Genomic DNA, 17,202 nt, shown 5'->3' on the forward strand with positions numbered 1-17,202 from the left:
GTAAATCACAGTGTATCTTGCTAATCACAAATCTTTCTTTTTAGAGAAATCAAGTTAAACAATCAGAAGGAACAATAATAGGTGTGTAGACAGATGAGGCAAGCATGACAAAAAAATGCAGAGGTCATATAGGAAAAGGCAAATCTGACTATAAAAATTTTAAGTTGCACACTGTAAAAAATATGAATAAGATTATAAAACAAGTTGCAAACCAGGAGAAACTATTTGTAACAGAAAATAAAACTATCTACAGTGTATAAAGAACACCTACATATCAACAAAAATAATAAATAACAGTTAAAAATGGGCAAAGCAGGCCAGCCCCAGTGGCCTAGTGGTTAAGTTCAGTGCACTCCACTTTGGCAGCCCGGGTTTGGTTCCCAGGTGCAGACCTACACCATTCGTCAGTCAGAGGCTGTGCTGTGGTGGCTGCTCAGATACAAAAAGAGGAAGATTGGTAGTGGATGTTAGCTCAGGGTGAATCTTCTTCAGCAAGAAAAAAAAGGTAAGGCCATAAATATGCAAGTCAGAGAGGACGAAATATAAACAGACAAATTAACAGAAAGATTCTTTGTTACACTAGTAAATACAGGTAAGTTAAAGTGAAATACATTTTTTTAACCCAGAAGATTAGCAGAAATGAAAATATTGGTAATAATACACAGTGTTGGTGACAGTATAAAGAACAAGACACTCATTTACTGTTAATGGGAGTGTAAATTGGTATGATCATTTTGGAGGGCAATTTAACAGTATTTGTCAAAAGAGTAAACATATCTTTTGACAAAGCAAATTCACTTGTAGGAATCTATTCTACAGAAATATATAAGTATAAAAATATTTAAGTAGAAGGAAGTTCACTTGACTATTGTTTGTAATAACAAAAATTTGACATAACTAAATATCACCTAAAAGATGGATAAATTGTATCTATGCAATGGAATATGATGCAACCTGACAAAGAATGGTGTAGATTTATATGTATTGATTTAGAAACAGTTCCAAGGCATATTAGGCAAAAAAAAAAGTAATGTATATAATAGCATGCATTTTTATTAGAAAAACTAATACTCTGTATATGTACGTCTGGAAAGATGGTTACCAAACTGTTAATAGCAATCATCTTTGGAAGGGAGGGAGTGGTGCTCTTATTTTCTGTAGTTCTATATTATTTTAAGTAGATGGAGAGAGCATAGATTACTTTTGTAATTAAAAAGTAAAGACAGTCTACCTTCTGTTTCTGACCATGACGGAGTAACTGGTACTGGACTAGTCCTCCCACCATAAACAGCTATAAAATATATGAGACAACTGTTTTTAGGCAGTGGACAACAGGCATTTGTAAGACTGTGATCCCTGAGAGAAGAGAAACTCATGAAATGAGTCTGTGATCACTCAGTCCTCTGCTTGGGGATAATTTTCCAATCATAACACAAAAAGCTGAATCTCAAGGAAATTACGGTGGTCCTGTTGAGATGAAGAGGCAGAGAGCAGAAATTGAGGCAGGTGAAGTAGCTGGAATCTGTGAGTAAGGAAATGGACAGGAAGAAGTTGTGCAAAGAAAGGGCATGAAGTATATGTGAGAATCCTTAGTGAATAAGGGGGTGAAGGCTGGACTATACACACGCAGGCCAAGAACATCAGAGGCTTACCAGATGGCAGCTGCTACAGGGCTGAGAGTGGAACAGAGAGGTACTAGAGGTCCAGCAGTGCTGGGGAAAGAGCACTGCCTAGGGATGGGGGAGTTGGAGTTCCAACACTGACAGAGTGAAGAGATCTTAACACCTTGTTAACACCCCTTGGCAACCATCTGATACTCCAGAGAAAACACACCCTAGAGTTAGACCTAATATAAATCTGCATTAATAAATCCTAAAACCCAGCGTAAAACAAAATCTGCAGGGCAGACAGAGCTTGAAGGTTGACTATTGCCAAGTTACTGGGGCTCGGGAAACAGCCTATGTTTCTACATAGCTGCACTAATAATGTGTAAAAATCAAGCCTACGCCAGTTCAAGATGATCAAGCATAATTTAACTGCCTGTTAAAATACAAAAACAATACTCTCCAGAGGAAGGTAACAAGATCCAGAATCTCTCTAACAAATTATCCACAATGTCCAGTGATTTTAAACAAAAATCACTAGACACAAAGAAACAGGAAAATGCAATCCATATTCAACAGAAATCAAATGTGAGATGGCCCAGATGTTGGAATTGGCAGGCAAAGACTTTAAAGCACCTATTATAAATATGTCCAAAATATTAACGGGAAGGATGTTCAAAGAACTAAAAGAAAATATAGTCTTAATGAGTAAACAAACAGGAAATGTCAGTACAGAAAAGGAAATTACAAAAAAGAACCAAGTAGAAATTCTTCAACTGAAAAGCAAAATAATGAAAAAGTTCACCAGATAAGTTTAATGGGATGCTGGAAATGGGAGAAAAAACAGCCAGAGAGCTTGAAGACAGATCAACAGAAACTAAGTACTCTTAAGACTAGAGAGAAAAACACTAAACACAAATGGAGCCTCACTAATGTATGAGATTATATCAAACGTCTAACATGCACACAATTGGAATTTCAGAAAGAGAAGAGAGGGTAATTGAGGCAGAAAAAAGAATAATGTCTGAAAGATACTCCAAATTTGGTGGAAAACACCAACTTACAAATCCAAGAGGATCAGTGAACATCAAGCAGGATAAATGTAAAAAGAACTACACCTATTCATATCCCAATCAAACTACTAAAAACCAAAGATAAAAAGAAAATATTCAAAGCAGTCCCCCAAAAAGATACATTACATACAGAGGCATAAGAATGCTTATTTCTCACAAGAAAACAATGGGTGCCAGGTACTAATAGAACCACATCTTGGAGGCACTGAAAGCAAAAAACTTCAATCCAGAATTCTATACCCAGAAACAAAAAAACAGCACACCTCCTTAAAACCACAGACAAAAAGGAAAAAAAAAAGGAGGCGGCCCTGTGGCCTAGCGGTTAGGATCAGTATGCTCTGCCTTGGCGGCCAGGGTTTGGTTCCTGGGCACAGACCTATACCACTCTTTGGCAGCCATGCTGCAGCGGTGGCCCACATACAAAATAGAGAAAGACTGGCACAGATGTTAGCTCAGGGCAAATCTTCCTCAAGCAAAAAACCCTCAAAAACCCAGAAACTTTTTTTTTTTTTTTTTTAAGATTTTATTTTTTCCTTTTTATCCCCAAAGCCCCCCGGTACATAGTTGTATATTCTTCGTTGTGGGTCCTCCTAGTTGTGGCATGTGGGACGCTGCCTCAGCGTGGTTTGATGAGCAGTGCCATGTCTGCGCCCAGGATTCGAACCAACGAAACACTGGGCCGCCTGCAGCGGAGCGCGCGAACTTAACCACTCGGCCACGGGGCCAGCCCACAGAAACATTTTTATATAAACAAAGGCTATGGGAATTTGTCACCAGCCAACCTGCTTATGTCCTGTAGGCTCAAGAGAAATGATACCAAATGGAAACTTGGATATACTGGAAAGAATGAAGAGCACCAGTAAATAAGTGGATAAATATAAAAGTCTATGTTTTCTTTTTGTTTGTAATTTACTTAAAACTCAACCAATTGTATAAATAGAAATAACATGTATGGTAGGGTTTATAACATACAAAAAAGCATAACAGAAGATGACTACACAAAACAAGAGGGAATAGGTAAATGGAATTTTAGTGTTTTAAGGTTATTACATTTGTGAAGTGTGAAGCAGGAAACAGGAAGCATAAGGTGTGAAGTGTAAAGAGGTACAATACTGACCCTAAATATATTCTGAAAATTTAAGGATACAAATTGTTAGCCCTAGAACAACCACTTGGAAAAAAAAATTTTAAAGGATATAGTGAAGAAGACAAAAGCAAAGATTTCTTAAAACAGAAAAGGCATTAATCATAAAGTGAAATTTTGAAAAAACTGAACTTCATCAAAATTAAAAACTTTCGCTCTTCAAGATTCTGTCCAAAAAAAAAAAAAAAAAAGCCAGCCACATACTGCAAGAATATATTCACAGGACATATATCTAACAAAGATTTGTGTCCAGAATATATAGAGAACTTCCACAACTCAATAAGAAAACATTAGTATCTCAATTTTTAAAAAGGGGCAATAGATTTGGACACTTCCCAAATGAGGATATATGAATTGCTAATAAACACATGAAATGATGCTCATCATTAATTAGGGAAATGACAATTAAAACTAAAATGACACCACTTCACATTTACTAGAAGGGCTAAAATTATAAAGACCAGGAACACCAAGTGCTGGCAAGGATGTGAAGCAACTGAAACTCTCACACATTACTAATGGGAGTATAACATGGTGCAATTACTTTGGAAAATAGTTTGGTAGTTTCTCTAAAGTTAGATATATACTTATCATATGACTAAGCAATTCTACTTCTAGCTATTTACCCCAGAAAAATGAAAACTTATGTCCACAAAAAGACTTGTACATTAATGTTCACAGCGTCATTATTCATAACAGCCAAAAAATAAAAACCCAGGGGCTGACCAGTGGTGCAGTGGTTAAGTTCACGCTCCACTTTGGTGGCTGGGGGTTCTCAGGTTTGGATCCCGGGCTCAGACCTAGCACCGCTTATCAAGCCATGCTGTGGCAGTCACCCCACATATAAACTAGAGGAAGATGGGCACAGATGTTAGCTCAGGGCCAATCTTCCTCAAAAATAAATAAAAACCCAAATGTCCATCATCAAGTGAATGAATAAACAGCCTGTAATATATCCATACAATGGAATATTACTCATCAATAAAAAGGAAAAATCTACTGGAAAAACACACCACATGGATGAATCTCATAGATATTATGCTGAAAGAACAAACACATAAAAGTACATACTGTATGATCCCATTTACATGAAATTCTGGAACAGGCAAGACAAATCTATAATAAGAATAATTAGATCAGTGGTTGCCTGGGGTGGGGAGTGGAATTGGGGAGATCCTTACACAGAATATACACATATCAATATATTCAAAAGTATGATTTTACTGTATGTAAATTATATACCAATAAGTTGATTAATAAAAGTAAAGGTATCAATTGTAAATAAAGATTAATTTTTTCAGATATCTATAGTTATGAAGTAAAAATATAATACATATTCTTTTATATGTATGACAGATTATATTAGCAAAGAAAATAAAAAAGAGTGGAATAGGAAGGACTGAGGGAGAAGTTTACGTCAACAGTTAAATCTTTGCTCTAAGTACTGTATGTCTTCCCCGTACCAATTTCAATCTTATTTTTCATTATGGCCCATATTTACTAAATCTTGAGCAGAAGATTGTTTGTATGTATGTATGAATGTAGATAGGTAGGCATGATTACATCTCTGATCTTTAGGTTTTTACGCATCAGTTATCCCCATTAGCCAACTCCAAGAGCCACATTCATCTATCAACAGTCCTGCCTGCAAAGTTGGGAGTCCAGTGCATTGTGCTGATCCTGTGATCCTTAGAAGTTGCACTACCACTACTCTTAGTTTTTTTCTGTTTTTCCTGTAAGGAAGATTAGCCCTGAGCTAACATCTCTCCCAATCTTCCTCCACTTTGTATGTGGGATGCCTCCACAGCATGGCTGATGAGTGGAGTAGGTCCACACCTGGGATCCAAACCTGCGAACCCCGGCCACTGAAGTGGAGTGTGGGGAACTTTAACTACTCGGCCATGGGGCCGGCCCCCACTCTTAGATTTTTTTGCCCTTAGACACACTTCCAAAATAATGGAGATCATCCTGTGCATATATTCAGTCCCTCCGAGAACACTCTCAAGGGTTTGTGAGAAATAAATCAAGTTCTTTCTCCAAAGACTCATATTCTAGCCACTCAGGTATCTTTGGATCCAGGACATTTCAAGATTTGAAGAACATCCAACCCAGAGAGAAAGAAGTAGGCAAATTCAATCTGAGCATCCATTCCCGTCATGTGAACTTTTACTCTGTTCATCCTCAGAAACTATTGTGCGAGATCAGACGATCTCCCTAAACCAGGTCAATAGTTCCCAAGCACCTGGTGAGAAATCAAGCTCCCAGCGAAAATAAAAGAACTGTCAAAGTTGAGGAGAGAACTGAAGTACTAAGCGATGTTTGTTCAACCATTCTACTATTATATTTATATTCAATTCAGAGTGCGCTCTAGACGTGGATTGCTTGGATCTGATTCCTTCATTCTTAGCTGTGTCATCCTGGGCAAGTTCTTCCCTGTAGTTCAAATTCCCACAGAGCTTTTTGTAAAATGCAAATGAGTTCATGTAAAGCATTAAAACAGTGCCTGGCACATGCTAAACACTCAGTGAAGTCAGGTGTTTTACTCAGGGTCCTCCTGGAAAAGGAGAATAAGACATAAGACTCTTCATTTATTTCAGGAAAAATATATTTATAGCATTCTGAATTTAACTTCTTTCTGAAGAGCTCAGAAAGCTCTCTGGAAACATGGAGGCAAAGTATATGAACCCTCAGATAATAGGCTCTGCATTCCAAAGTTAAAGATAGAATTAGGAAGACGACTTATACCAGAAATCTTACTTTTACCTGGGCCCAAATCTCTGCCTGATGGCTGCAATGCTGGCAGCCACCACATTCCTAAAAACAGTGGTTCTCAAAGAGCGAAATCCAGACAATCGGTATCACCTGGGAACTTCCTGGAAATACAATTTTTTAGTCTCTCCTCCTCCTGACTAATCAGAAACTGTTGGGGTGGGGTCTAGTGATTGGTGTTTTAAGAAGCCTTTCAGCTAATTGTGATGAGTGCTAAAGTGTGAGAATTACTATCCTAGAACAAAAAGAACACCTAGTCATTGACCTATCTATAGCATGAGCATAAAGATAACTGAGCTCAACAGGACCCATTTGGGAAATCAGATTTATAAATTAGGCAGTAACTGATATAATCTGAAAGGACTGGAGTAAATGGAAGGCGTAATTAGTAATTCTATAAATTTATAAACAATTAGTAAAGAGGTGAGAGAATGCACAAAAAAGGTGAGGGAGGGCAATAATGAGGAAGGCAGAGAGAAACAGTCAATGCCAAAGGACCAATGGTGAAATGAATCATCAAACAAACTGGTGCATCAAGGTATTTACCGCACCTAAAGCGAGAATAAGCAAAAAAACCCACAAAAACCCTCTGAATTTATAATGTTTTCTAGAGATAAACCAGAGGATTTTTCAAAACACTGTATAACTTTTACTAAGTTTAACTATACCCATATCAAGGGCTCCTTCAATTTAACAGGCAAAATAGAGAAGGAAATAGATAGAGTTTAGTTCATTTAGAAATGAACTACATATCTGGCTGGAAATGATTTTTCCTTAGATTATCTATGGACTGATAGAGAGCGAGGTATAAGAGCAAGAAACTACCTCACAGGATGAAAACAAACTAAGGATCTTACCTAACATGGTGTGATGAAGGAAAAGACATGTTCTTATTGCCTGAAAAACAGAGTACTATACCTCTCCCTTCCAAGTTTCCAAAAGCTCTCATCTCATTCAATATAAAAATAAAACACCTCTTGTACAAGGGTAACCAAAGAAAGTTCAAAAATTATTCATAAACAGTTTTTCAAATCATTAAGAAAAAAATGGATGAGCATTCTAAAATGTGCAAAGAACCTAAGGCAATTTATAATAAATATAATATCACTATATATAACCAATAAGTATGATACTTAAAAAAAAAAATCAACCCTGTTAGTAATCAAAGAATGAAAATCGAAACAGTGAGATGCCGTTTTTTGCCCATCTCTAGCAAAGTTAGAAAAAAACCATTCAGGATTGGTGAGGATGCTAGAAAACAGATACTTTCATATTCTGCATTTTAAACAGCTATAACCTTTTTTGGAGGGCAATATGGCATTATCTATCAAAAGTCTTAAAAATCTGCATGCCCTTTTTGACCTAGTAATTCCACTTTGAAAATTTACCTTGTGCACAATGAAAGATATATCTGAAGATTTCTGTATAAGCTTGCCCGAGATGGTATCATTTATAAAACTGAAAGTCAGTAACTTCCTAAAATGTCTATTGATTGAGGACTAAACAAGTATTAGGGTATGTCCATACAAGTTAATATAATGCAGCCATTAAAATTCATGTTATAGGGGAACATGGAAATATATTCAAGATGTATTTTTTGTGAAGGCAACAAAATAGATTACAAAACAGTATATAAAGGTTGATTCTATTTCTGTTAAAAAGCAAAAAACTTCACGTCTGTCTGTTCATCTATCCAACCAGGATAGAAGGATCAAGAAATCTTTCGTTCCTTATTGCAAATCTTTATTTTTCTAGTATTCCTTTCTTTTTCTTTTTTTTTTTAAAGTCTGGCACCTGACCTAATAACTGTTGCCAATCTTCTTTTTTTCTGCTTTTTCCTTTTTCTCCCCAAATCTCCCCAGCACATAGCTGCATACCTTAGCTGTGAGTCCCTCTGCTTGTGCTATGTGGGACACCGCCCCAACATGGCCTAATGAGTGGTGCCATGTCCGTGCCCAGGATCTGAACCGGCGAAACCCTGGGCCGCTGATGTGGAGCGCACGTACTTGACCACTTGGCCACAGGAGTGGCCCCTCTAGTATTTCTAACATGAACAAAGAAAGACTACTTTTATAATAAAAAAACTTAAAATGCATAGACTTTTGAGTTAAATAACCCTACTTCCAATATCACAACTGAAGTGACCAAACTGAACATACAGAGTACATCCTCCATGTTCCATGATGCCTCCTTTGTCTATTGTGTTCCCTGCTATGGCTGCAGTACCTAGAATAGTGGTGCCTGATGCATAGCAGACAGTTAATAGCTATTAAATGGGAAAATGCCATCCATCTGCCATAAACCATAAAGAATTACTGCTAGATATGGATGAAGGGTAGCTGGAAGCAGGTCATTAAGAACCAATTCACAGCTTCTCCTCCTAAGAAAGCAACTTTAAAAAAATTTCATTTTGTTTGATGGTAGTGCGTAGCTATGGAATTGATTTTTGTATACTCACCTTATATCCAGGAACCTTGCTAAATTCACTTATTAATTTTAATAATTATTCTTATGTTCCAAGTATGCATCACATTATTTGCAAATAAAGATAGCTTTACTATTTTCTTCCTTTCTAATCATCTTTTTAATACTTTATTTCCTTTCCTTTTCTATTCTACTGGCTAGGACCTCCAAGATAAGCTGAATGGAACTGGTAATTAATCACTCTGGTCTCATTCTATTTCTTGACCAGCTTGGTGGTTACACAGTTGAGCCTTTTTGTTTTATGCATTTCCATATGTATATTTCATAATTAAAAAGAGTAAAAAAGAAAAAGAAAGGAGTAGGAGAAGTAAACAATGAAGAGCCTGGCAAAATTCTCCAGTGTGGAAGGATGTATTAGTTTCCTGTTGCTGCTGCAACAAATTACCACAGATTTAATGGCTTAAAACAATAGAATTGATTATCTTATAGTTCTGGAGGCCAGAAGTCCTAAAACTAAGATGTCGACAGGGAGGGGCCAGCCGGGTGGCACAGTGGTTAAGTTCACAAGTTCCGCTTTGGCGGCCCGGGGTTCACCGGTTCGGATCCCGGGTGCGGACACGGCACCACTTGGCACACCATGCTGTGGTAGGCATCCCACATATAAAAAAAAGTAGAGGAAGATGGGCATGGATGTTAGCTCAGGGCTAGTCTTCCTCAGCGAAAAAAAAAGAGGAGGATTGGCAGCAGATGTTAGCTCAGGGCTAATCTTCCTCCAAAAAAAAAAAGAGATGTTGACAAGGTTGTGTTCTTTTTGAGGCTCTATGCAGGCATTTAGAGGCCACCTGCATTGCTTGGCTCATGGTCCCTTCCTCCATCTTCAAGGCCAGCAGCACGTTATCTCCAAATGTCTCTCTCTCTCTCGTGACCTCTAATTCCATTATCACTTCTCCTTTTTCAGACTCTGACACTCCTGCCTCCTTATAAGAACCTTTGTGATTATATTAAGGCCACTAGGATAATCCAGGATTATCTTCCCACCTCAAGATCCTTAACTTAATCACAGAGACCCCTTTGCCTTGTAAGATAACATTTAACAGGTTTTAGGGATTAAGATATGGATCATCTTTGGGGGTGCATTATTCTGTCTACCACAACATGTGAGGCCTTGGGACAGATGCAAAGCACCACTGGGACGCTTTTTCATTGCTACAAATCAGCACCCCTCACAATCAGCAGGTTCAGGGAGGCCCAAGGTAAACCACCATACTAAATGAGAAGTGGCCAGAGGGTGGAATTTCTTCTTGACACGGTAGGCCACAGCTCCAAGAATGAGGTCAGAAATCGCCATATCATTTAGGTGAAACAGAGACTGGGCACAAGAAACTAGCTCTGGTATAGTAACTCCACTACATACAGTACAGAAAATATAGAAAATAAATCCATGTATTGAGATTGCACACCACCTGGCCTCCTCCTCCCCACTCCCTTCAGGGTGGTGACTTGGTAATACAAACTTATATCAACCAGCTTTAGATTTGAGAAGAGCATTCTAAATAATATTTGTAGACAAAGAAGGCACCCAGTTAGAATTTACCTAACCTGTTTTGGAGCAAGTACCATACCTGTTCAAAGAAATATAAAAGGCCTGAATCAGACTGTAGAAATCCAAGTTGGGGCCTATGAAAAGAGTCTGCAACATAAAAAAGGGAGAACATCAGCACATACAGGGCCAGAGAAACAAAGCATATTTGGGGAAAAAAGATGAAGGAGACAGTATCTGCTTTATTCTTACAACTGAATTTTTAAAATCACAGATTCTGTGAAGCATGCTAAAAGAGGAATGATAAAACAGAGACAGATTAAAGGGACCTCGATAAAAGGCAGGCAAAAATATACAGGTTACAGGATAAACCAGGGAAATAATGTAAGGGAACAAATAATACAATAGCAGACTTAAAAACCAAATCAGAAGCAGTAAAGAGCAGAACCAACACTAGAAAAACCTGAATCAATTACACAAAGGATAAATTTGAGAAGCTCTCTGAGAACGCAGAGGCAAAGCCAAAAGGGCTTAAAATGATGACAGAAAAAGAGATCTACAGGACAAAGAATGGAGATACAATATATTAGGAGAACAGAAATTACTAAAGAAGAGAACAAAACAAACAGAACACCGGCAATGAAGGACATAAGAGATGAAAATTTTTCGGATCCAAAGATAGAACTGGATCTGCATATTAAAAAGCTCATTGGGGGGCAGGCCCCATGGCCCAGCGGTTAAGTTCACACACTGTGCTTTGGTGGCCCAGGGATGCACCAGCTCAGATCCTGGGCACGGAGCTAGCACCACTCATCAAGCCACGCTGAGGGGGTGTCCCACATGCCACAACTAGAAGGACCCACAACTAAAATATACAACTATGTACTGGAGGGCTTTGGGGAGAAGAAGGAAAAGTAAAATCTAAAAAACAAAACAAAACAAAATACTAATTAGGTACAATAAAAAATTAAAGTACAGAACCCAACATCTAAACAAATCCTCAAACAATTTGAAATTCAAGATTAAAGAAAGCTGTAAGTTGCCCGTGCTGGATGAAAAAAAAAGTTTACTTACAAATTATCAGACTTTTCTCAAATTTTTCCTAACCATTAATGCAACAGAATAATATCCATAGTTTTAAGGGGCAAAAAAAGCTGGCCTGAGCTAAGTTGCCATTCATGTGCAATGGCAAAATAAGAACAATTTCAAACTGAACTGTTCAAAAAGTAGTCATGAAGAATGTCCTTGATATATTATTTAACGAGAAGAGCAAACTAAGGAAGAAAATGTATACTACACTATCATTTTGATCACATATGTATAAATGTGTATAAATATGTTTTAATGGGCACATAAGTGGTCTAAAAAGATAAATATCAAATTTTTAACAGCTATCACTGGAGGGTGGTTTTTGACTTTATATATTTTTGTGAATTGATTCTTTTGCATGAGTATGTGTGTTACTATGGTATTTTACAACAGTCATCTTAATTTCTAAAAAGCATCCATGTCATCTTTGCTGAAAAAAATTCCTCATGTTGTATTTGAATAACAGATGAATCAAAGTAAAAAACATAAGAATGAGAAAGCCACAGAACAAAAAGACTGATGGTGAGCACGGAAAAGACTTAACATAAAATCAATTCTAAATAATGATTGTAAATTTAGAAAGAACAAAATGCAATTGCATGACAAAGAAAATACACTTTTTTCCCCCTGAGGAAGATTTGCACTGAGCCAATCTTCCTCTTTTTGCATGTGGGTCACCACCACAGCATGGCTGATGAGTCGGGTAGGTCTCCACCTGGGATCCGAACACGTGAACCTGGGCTGCCGAATTTAACCAGTATGCCACGGGGCTGGCCCCAAGAAAATACATATTTTAAGCAGTCCTAATTTACACATCTTAAATATGGGATAGTCAATAGTCTTTTTTTCATTCTTGACGTTGATACTTTGAGAATGGAGGATCAAGTATGTTTTTCAAAAAATTAGTCACCAACAGCACTTAAAATAAGTGTTTTCTAGACCACCAAACAACGAAGACAACATTTCTCCCCAAATTATATATATAAACAACAAGGGTATTTAAAAACATAAAACAAGAACAAAGCATATACTCTACAGTCCCATTTTATGAAAGGAAAAGAATAAGCACACACATAGAAGCATGGACGGAAAAAGCCTAGAAGGAAATATATTAAACTATTAATACGGGTTAATTTTAGGTGGTAGTTTGTAGGTGATTTTTATTTTCTTGTGCTTTTCTATATTTTCTATTTAAAACTTTTTTTGGCATACGTACAAAGAACAACATGCCAAAAATGTCATTTAACAAATAGGCAGACAAACCAGTAGTTTATTATTATTATGGTTCGATTACTTTTAAATTGCGTATGCACTATAATGCAGCAGAAAGGACACAGTTTTATTTGTTTTGCTTTCAGGATCGCTATTTACTACTCCTTTTAAAACTTGTTATTGTAGAAAATTCATACATACACAGAAGTAGAATACCATAATGAAGTCAATGTACCCATTATTCAAATTTAATAATGATCAATATTTGACCTTTAATTTTTTCATTTATACTCCTATCCACCTCCCTCCCCAGATTATTTTGAAGCAAACCCTAGACATCAAATCATTCATCAGAACATGAGGTTTTGAAGTCATACAGACAAGAGTTCTAATTTTACACTTCCTTACTAGCTACAAGACCTCGGTTAAGCTACTTAACCTCTGAGTTTAGGTGCCCAGCAGCCACTCAGTCAATCTAAGAGCACTTTCTTTTCCCTGGTTTGTTATAATTGGTTTCAACATCTGTGACATTTCTCTCAAAATGAAATCAGCTCTACTCTATTGCTTTTTCCCTAATCGGTACTCTATCTTACTTCTGGATAACCCCAACAGCAACTTGTTTTCTCACCTCTTGTTCATCCCATACCTGGGTTTCCTACTGTGGTTTATTGTAGGCAGAATAGTAAGTCTGAAAAATGTTCAGTAAATAAAAAAGATCAAAGGTGAAGCAAGTTTGGGAAAGACTGAAAATGCTGTTTCTTGCAATATGTACTATATTAAAAGTTCAAAGAAGTTTTGCAGTAATGGGTCCTGTTTAACACTGCTTTATCCTAACTTATATGATCATGAAACTCTTTTTTTTCACCCAACAATTAAGAACCTATAAACCTAGAGTCCCACAGAACATGCTTGGGAAATACAATGATATGTTAATGTCAGATCAGTGCTCCTTAAGCAATGCCTTCACTGGGATACTATCAGCTCAACAAAATGTCAAGAGTTCCTCCTTAATTATAGGTTCAAATGAACTTATGTTGCTTCTCACATCTTTGTATATGCCACAAACTGCCTCCCAAACTAGGAGGACATTTGCCTTATATCTCTAGATCTCTCATGTCGTGTGTGCAAGACAGTGTAATGTAGACATGCTCAGTAAATATCTATTGAATGAGCATCAAGGCTGGACCAAACATGTGATTAATCTTTTTTAATTTTTTTTTTTTGAGGAAGAGTAGCCCTGAGCTAACTGCTGCCAATCCTCCTCTTTTTGCTGAGGAAGACTGGCCCTGAGCTAACATCCATGCCCATCTTCCTCTACTTTATATGTGGGACGCCTACCACAGCATGGTGTGCCAAGTGGTGCCACATCTGCACCCGGGATCTGAACCAGTGAACCCCGGGCCGCCAAGAAGCGGAACATGTGAACTTAACCGCTGCGCCACCGGGCTGGCCCCACGACTAATCTTGACCAGCAATGACACTGCTCATGTTGCTGCTACTGATGAGTTCTTGAGCTATTTTACATTTCTCAGTACTTAACACTAGAAGCTGGAGAAAATGTCTATCTTTTTCAGATTTCTAAAGATGCCCTCTGACATATCCATACTAATCTTCTAGGTCAGCCATGGAGATGATCCATATGAGTTTATCATCATTCTTCACCCTTCTCTTAAGCCTCAGTTCCTCTTTTAAAAAATGAAGGTACTAATAATACCTACTTGGCAGGCTTATTGTGATAACTTAATGAAATACTGTATGGAAGTACCTAGTCCAGGGACTGACACATGCTAGATATTCAAGAGATGTTATTTTCCCTGCCATGGAGAATAACGTAGAGAAAAAGGAAAAGAAAGGCAGGTAACATCATGTACTGTAGCTAGGGAAGACCTCTCTAACAAGGTGACATTTACAAGGGGAGTGAGAGAGACACACACTATCTGGGGACAGAGTGTTTGTTCCAGGTTAAGAGGAAAGCAAGTGCAAAGACACTTAGGCAGGAGTGTTTGGCTTGTCTGAGGAACAGCAAGGATGTCAACGTGACTACAGCATACTGGGTACGAGGACAGCAGGAGGAGCTGAGGCAAGAGAGTTAAAGGCTGAAGGCGGCATCAGATCACTGAGATCATTGTAGGCCGTTATTAAAACTTTGGTTTTTACTCTGTGTGGGACGAGTAGCCATCAGAACGTTTTGAACAGAGAAGCAAGATGATTTTATTGATGTTTTAAAAAGATCAATTCAGTTGCTGTGCTGAAAACAGACTGCGGAGCAGGAGGAGGGAGGAACTAGAGAAACCAGTTAGAAGGCATTTTGATGAATTGAACTAGGGTGTAGTGGTAAGAAAGAGTTGTATCTGCATTTATTTTGAAGATAAAGAGAAGACATGAATTATTGCTGGATTAGATATGGAGGTATGAGGAAAAGAGAGGAACCAAGAATAAGCCCAAGAATTTTGACAAGAGCAACCCAAAAGTCAAAGTTGCCATTTACCAAGATGGGAAGACTGAAAAAAGACAGGTTTGGGGGAGAGAAATTCAGGAATTTGGATTTGGAGATGTTATGCTTGCCATACCTATTTCAAGTCCTTGAAGTGGAGATCTACCTTAGTCTCAATGAGCTGCAACTGCTCGGGTACCCTATGAATCACTACCAGAGGCTGAGGGCATAGACTGCTGGCTCTGTGTTCTTCTCTGGCCAGATCATATATTTATCATATACTGTATTTTATCGTATACATGTATTCATATATGACACTAAAGCTGGGAGAGCTGATGAGAAGATAGGGCTTAGCAAGTCTGAAGCTGGTTAGGACTCCTTCCTTGTTCTGCACTAAAAGACAGACAACCCAATAGCCAATCCCCAGAAGCACCCTCCAGAGTCAAAACCACCTTGTGGTCACAGAGGAACAGTACTAGGATTCCCTGGCCCAAGCCACCATTATCCAGTTTCTCTTCCAACTCTTCTACACTGAACATCTTCCACAATGTATAAACTTTGTATTAGCTGTCTTCCGTCTCACGTACTATCATTCCTCATTATTATCCCCTTCTGAGACTAGAAGAGCAGGATTTCACTCCAACTTTTCATCAGAAAAACATAAAATGAGTATTCCTCTTGGGAGAGAGAGGTTCTCACATTCCCAAGATCCATTAGCCAGTAGATACATCCAAAGAGTATGGGTTTTGTGATATGTCAATGTCTAGAACCTTTATCTACTTACAGAAGTTTCCATACAGAACTTCCATACAGAAGTTACAAAGGGAATATACACAAAAATTTTGCTTAAGGAACCACTTCAGTGTTTATAGTAGTGCAAAAATTGGGAACAATCCCTTGGTTCAATAAAGCAAAGACTGGTTAAAGAAATCTTGGCATATGAAAGAACACTAAGTGATCATCAAAAATGGTTCCATATAAGAATACATTAAAAATATTAAGTGAAAAAAGCAGATTACAAATAGTATGTATAATAGGACCCCAGAGTTTTGTTAAAAAAAAAGTGTGTGTATATGTGTATACTAGAAGTTGAACATGATTAAATACAATTAGCAAAAATAACAGTGATGTTACCTCTGGATAGAGGGATTGTGGATAAATTATTATTCTTTTTCACTTGTCTACGATGAACTTATACTCTTCTCTACTAAGTAAAGAAAACTTTATATTCAATATAAAATCTCTCATATTTGCAGTTTATGTTTGGAATTTAGTTTTTATTATCTGACTTTTTTAGAAAAAGCATCTACCTGCATCTCTATATATACTTCATTTAGGTCAAAAGACTTCCTCCCATGAAGTCATTTGTGGATTCTTCCTCAAATGCCTTTCTCCCAGGGGATGTGATGCTAACAACTCTGTAGAGAGGTCAGCCACAATCCTGCTCAGCACAGGATACTCTGCTCCCAGGATCTGTGGGTGCTACTTCCCCAGCCTAGCAACCACTACATGGGAATGTGAATCAGAACAGACTGCCCTATTCTCCACACCTGGCTGAAGATCCGACCATTAAGCAGAGATTAGGAGTGCCACAGTCCCCATCAGGGCAACAGGCAACGAACTTTGTTTTCTATAAACAGACAGACAAGAAAAGAGTTCAGGTTAAAACACAGTCCTGAGAGGAAGAAAAATAGAAACCAGGCAGCGGGGAATGCTTCATATTCCTAAAAGCTTTTTTTCTAAGTTAACACATGGTGTCTGCTTCTCTCTAGTCACCTATTTATCACTCTCCTCCTCAGAGAAGGGAAAAAGCCCTGGCTGTTTTCCTACTGCAGAGTTTTGTGGCTGGGGGGGAAGAAGGAAGGGGGGAGGAAGGAGGGTGCTTTAAGCATGATGCAAACCATTTGGAGCTG

The 17,202-nt window shown here is 37.9% G+C and overlaps 1 protein-coding gene across 6 annotated transcripts in view; it reads right to left on the bottom strand.

Annotated features, from left to right (window-relative positions):
- The window catches only part of SMG6 (SMG6 nonsense mediated mRNA decay factor), a 212,796-nt gene that overhangs the window by 86,434 nt on the left and 109,160 nt on the right, over window positions 1-17,202 (bottom strand). The gene's annotated exons all lie outside the window — the stretch shown is intronic.

This window comes from Equus przewalskii, chromosome 10 (genome assembly GCF_037783145.1).
Source record: "Equus przewalskii isolate Varuska chromosome 10, EquPr2, whole genome shotgun sequence".
Classification (NCBI taxonomy): domain Eukaryota; kingdom Metazoa; phylum Chordata; class Mammalia; order Perissodactyla; family Equidae; genus Equus; species Equus przewalskii.